The sequence below is a fragment of the Amblyraja radiata genome, chromosome 41 (assembly GCF_010909765.2).
Source record: "Amblyraja radiata isolate CabotCenter1 chromosome 41, sAmbRad1.1.pri, whole genome shotgun sequence".
In the NCBI taxonomy this organism is placed as follows: Eukaryota; Metazoa; Chordata; class Chondrichthyes; order Rajiformes; family Rajidae; genus Amblyraja; species Amblyraja radiata.
Window position 1 is genome coordinate 12,846,163 of NC_045996.1, and position 5,610 is coordinate 12,851,772.

Genomic DNA, 5,610 nt, shown 5'->3' on the forward strand with positions numbered 1-5,610 from the left:
AAAAAAACAAAAGGGGGTGCACTGCCACGGCCCTCAATAGGACAATGCTGCAACAGAATGCCTGTCCACTATCCCGCCTTTCCCTCTTTACAAAGTAACATAGCTCACAGCGGCTGTGTTGGGGTTTGCTATTGTGGGTATTTGTGTTCCCTTTTATCTCACCGGTGACGGGTGAGGGGGGGGCTAGAGAGGGGAGTGCAGTGGTGAGAGGCGGGAACATCTGGAACAAATACCGGGAACCCTCAGCAGACCAGGCAACATCTGCAGTCCGTGAAAACAATTGGTATTCCAGAATGTGTAGGAAGGAACTGCAGATGCTGGTTTGCACCGGAGATAGACATAAAGTACTGGAGTAACTCCGCGGGATGGGCAGCATCTCTGGCGAGAAGGAACGGGTGACGTTTTTGGTTGAGACCCTTCTTCTCGATCCAGAACGTCACCCATTCCTTCTCTCCAGAGATGCTGCCTGTCCTGCTGAGTTACTCCACCATTTTCTGTCTATCTTTAGTATTCCAGGTCGCTGGCCTTTCATCAAAATTGTAAACCCTGGTTCTTGCCGCAGATGCTGCTTGACCTGAGGTTTTGTAGCAGTTTCTAAATATTTTAAATCTCAGATTTCAGGCATCTGCAGTATTTTGCTTTAATAATAATCAGAGCAGTCTACCTTTGCTCTTTAACCTTTGGCTTAATCAGGGTTTGTATTATTCTGGGGGCGGGAAAGGGACAAACATTTGGGGAAACCAGGAAGAAATATAGGGAAATATGTCTCCTTTTTGTCTCCTTTTCATCTCCCGCCTTCGTCCACCCATCTGCCAATCAACCCCCTCCCTCACCTGTATCCACCTATCACTTGCCACATTTCCCCCCACCCCCATCTCTTTTCCAGCTTTCTCCCCCTTGCTACAATGTCTGAAGAAGGGTCCTGACCCAAAACGTCGCCTATCCGTATCCTCCAGAGATGCTGCCTGACCCGCTGAGTTACTCCGGCACATTGTGTTCTACACAAGATTCCAGCATCTGCAGCTTTGGGTTAAATATCGAACAAGTCCAGAAGTTTATCCATCATGAAACGAGAGATTGTCACGTACCAACCCATTGTTTGAACCTGTGCAATGAGACTGGACAAGAACGTCGCTTGAAGATGCTAGTAACTGCAGGTGCTGGAATCTTGAGGTTGAAAAAACAAAACAAAAGCGCTGGAGGAACAAGGTGGGCCAATCAACACCTGTGGAGGGAAATGGACAAATGATGTTTCAGGTCGGGAACCTTCATCAGAATCTTAATTCGCTTTCCCATTGGGAAGTCCCTATGGCCATAAGTAAGGGTATAACACTCCAGGTCTATCAAGAATTGTTAGAGCTAAAGACTTTGTAATAAGCAAGACTCGGTAGTCAAACAAATCATTTGGGATTACTTCCTTTATTGTGTTTCGGCAGTGAGGTTTTCCCAGTTATAACGAATGGTGAGAGAAGGGAAAGGCCCAATTACGTGGACTAATAGCAAATCCTCAGTGACGCAGTCAAGACCTGTTGTCTCTGGTTCAATCCTGACCTCCTCTGCTGCCTGTGTGGAGTTTGCACGTTCTCCCTGTGACCACACAGATCGAGTATTAGTTGATCATTGTCAAATGTACTGATGTACGGTGACAAACATTCTTTGTCTGCTATCTAGTCAAATCATGGGTACAATCAAGCCATATTAAGTACAACAGGTTGTGCAACGAAAAAAGCACCAGAGTGCAGAATATAGTGCGTTGTGGCGTTATAATTATTAGGGAAAGTGCAAGGTTTTTTTTTTTTTAAAGTGCAAAGTTCGCAATGGGGTAGGTTGGGAGATCGCGGGGAAGAAACATGCAAAGTTTCTCCCTGGTGCTCCAGATCCTTCCCACATTCTAAAGACATAGGTCAAAAGATTGGTAGGTCAATTGTGCTGCTTTTTGTGCAAGTGGGTGGCACAACTTGACAGAGAAGTTGATGGGAATGTGGGATGGATAAAATTGTATCGGTGTATAAAATGTGGTTGGCAATAGATGCGGACTGGGGAGGGAGGTGGGGGGTCCAGCAACCTGTTTCTGTATCAGATTAATACAAGTTGTAACTTTCTGGAATATAACTGGACGGGCACAAAAATACTAACTAGATTTACCAGGTAGTAGTTTTAAATCTTTAACTTGAAGGGGAAAAGATAAATTGAAATGACGGGTTAATGGTGAATACACAGGGACAATGACGCACATCTGAAGGGCTGGGACTGAGGACTAGTTCATCCTTCCTGGTTCAAAAACTCTGTCCTCTGTATTTCCAACCCTTTCTATTTTAATTTCAGTGGAGGGGGTGAAAGCCATCTTATTTTACCCTTGCATCAAACTCCGAACACTTTCCCCCACACACCACCCCCCTCCGGCATACAAGTCTCCACTCAACCTCCATCACTTTTAATATGTGAGCTCTCCTGGTTATTCAGAGGATAAAAGGCTTGGGTCTCCTTGGGGGGTAAAAAAAGGCGACCTCACCAGGAAAAAGAGGAAAAAAATAAGACGTTTAACAATTTTATTATTACAACAGATGAGCAAGTCTAGCCTGTCAATGTGTGGACAGGTTAGTGTGTATATTGTAAAACACTAAAGATTCACTTTAACTTGTAACTATATTAGATAATAAGAAATGAATATCAAGGTTACCAAATTGTTTTTTGGGTTAAAAATGGATCTCAACCCTAAGAGGAGTTTCCATTTGGTTGTGTCAATGTTCTAGGCCATCTATTCTCCATCTTCTTTCCCTTTTTTCAATTTCAATTCAATTTCAATTTAATTCAACTTTAATGTCATTGCACAAATACTGAGTATGGGTACAACGAAATGCAGTTTTGCGTCAGTTTTGAGTCTTTCCCTTTTAGCTCCACGTTCATTTCATTTTTTTCCCCACATTTTCATTTCCTTATTTCTGCATTGTTGATTTCAAACACTGGTATCCAACACTGATGGTGTCACAATATAACACTGATCAGCCATTATATTATGTGGGTGCATTATACTGATGGGCCCACTAGACTTCAGTATAATGGGCTGGAGAAACTCAGCATCTCTGGAGGAAATGAATAGGTGACGTTTCGGGTGGAGTCTGACTCCAGTTGTTCTCTAAGGTCTGTCTCCATCCAGTATGATGGTTACAGATCAGCCATTGTGTGTTTAGATTTCAGTTCTGACAATATGGGTCAGTAACTGTGTAACACTCAAAGTCATAACACTGATGGTTATCTACCTATTGCTGTGGGACAGGTGGGTACATTTTTGTTGTTGTGGGGAACAGTTCCGTCTCTTAACACTGCATCAAGGACACCTTACACTAAAAAGTAGAAATGAGGGGACTGAGATTGCTGGCTCGCCAAGAAAAGACGCGGGTCTGTTTCGGTTGGGAACCCTCCTTCAGACTGATCCTGAACCATCACCTGTACATGTTCTGCAGGGATGCTGCCTGCCCCCCCCACCCGAGTTACTCCGGCATTTTGTGTCTTTCTACACACTATCAGAGCGTGCTTTCGATTGAAGGCACGTGATTCTACCATCCACTACAGTAAAATGATGAGAGGGTTACAATTTTCTCGCCTGTGTGATCGATTATTAGATTTGATCAGTCGAACTAGAACCAGCTGCATTCCCACAAGGGCATTTATCACATGTGGTCTTTCAAGCAGTTTTTGTTGAAGTTTGTGGCATTTGAATATTGGAACCACCATACAAACTCGACAGTCAATGTCACACACACACAGTTATCGATTGGGACATCGAAAGATGTGTAACTCAATCAGCTCAACACTATGTGATCAGAATCATTTCTGCCTCCTGGTTTCCTTCATTGAGCGTGGACATTCGGGGGGGGAAAGGGAGATGGTAGGAATAAATGAGTTAAGTGACAACAGTGTAAGGAAAATAAAATGATGTTGGATGAAGAATATACTAAAGGAGGAAACTAAATATAATAAACTAGGATATGTAAATACAACAGTAAAAACCACAATCAGATATCAAATGTTCGAAGATAAGGAAGTGTTGTAGAAATTGAAATCATTGTCGAGTCCATAGGTTATAAAGTGATATTGTTTTGTTGTCTATATATGGGCTTGGCCAAGCTATGGTGCAGTTAGTGAGTCTTTAGTAACTGGGCTGTATGTAATTCAAAGATGCTTGCTTCTGCTGTATGAGATTGCTGCCTTACAGCGCCGGAGACCCGGGTTCAATCCAGACTACGGATGCCGTCAGTACGGAGTTTGGACTTTCTCCTCAGGACCTTGTGGGTTTTCTCCGGGTGCTCTGGTTGCCTCCCACACTCCGAAGACATACAGGCTTGTCGGTTAATTGGCTTTGGTAAAAATCGTAAATTGTCCTTAGTGTGTGTAGGATAGTGCTAGTGTACGGGGTGATCGCTGGCTCGATGGGCCGAAGGGCCTGTTTCCACGCTGTATCTCTAATCTAAAATACTAGTGCCCCTCCCTGCTCCTCCAGAGAATGGTATTTTCGTCACAGATTGACCGAGTTGTGATGTTCAGTGCTTTAATATATTTTTTAATACAGTTCTATTTCTGATTTCTATGCATATGTGGCCTGTTTTTAAAATTTCTGTGTGTCGGTCTCTAAACAGAAATGTATTGTGTGATGGTGATTTAAGTGATATTTGGAGATCCACGTTGTCTCTGTTTTGTGTTTGTACAGTGTGTGTGTGTGTGTGTGTGTGCGCGAATGTTTCTGTGTCTCTGTCAAAATAAAGCTTGGGTCTCATTAATCTCCCATTCCTGCCCCCTCATTCCCTAAGTTCAAAATGGGCAGGTGTGGTGGGGAGAGAATTAGCATTTGATGTTTATTTTGAAGAAGAATAAAATCTAATTTAAAAAAAAAAAAAAAGGTCAATAAATATGTCTTTGCAAACTGAGCTAAATTGTAATGGTCTTTTAATTGTTCGTTTTAAAAATATGTATATTAATTTGCCTTATGCACTTCTCAACGTCAAGAACCGGCAGCCTGAAGCTCGTAGTATTCTGTGCTCGCTCAGCTCCCTGTGTGTATGTTTTACTTTTGCTTCCATGCTTATCTCTTCCTTCTGACAAGCCAACAGCTTGACAAATCCTAGTCTGAGGAAGGGTCTCGACCCATTCCTTCTCTCCAGAGATGCTGCCTGTCCCGCTGTGTTACTCCGGCGTTTTGTGTCCATCTCCGATGAGTTTGACCACACTGCCATCCCTGACTAAGTTCATAAGCGATAGGAGCAGAATTCGGCTATTTGGCCCATCATGTCGACACCATTCAATCATGGCTGATCTATCACTCCCTCCTAACTCTATTCTCCTGCCTTCTCCCCATAACCCATGACACCCGTACTAATCAAGAATCGATCTATCTCTGCCTTAAAAATATCCATTGAAACATAGAAAATAGGTGCAGGAGTAGGCCATTCGGCCCTTCGAGCCAGCACCGCCATTCAATGTGATCATGGCTGATCATCCCCAAGCAGTACCCCGTTCCTGCTTTCTCCCCATATCCCTTGATTCCATTAGCCCTAAGCCATCTAACTCTCCCATGCGTGTGCTCTGGTTGCCTCCCACATCCCAAAGACGTGT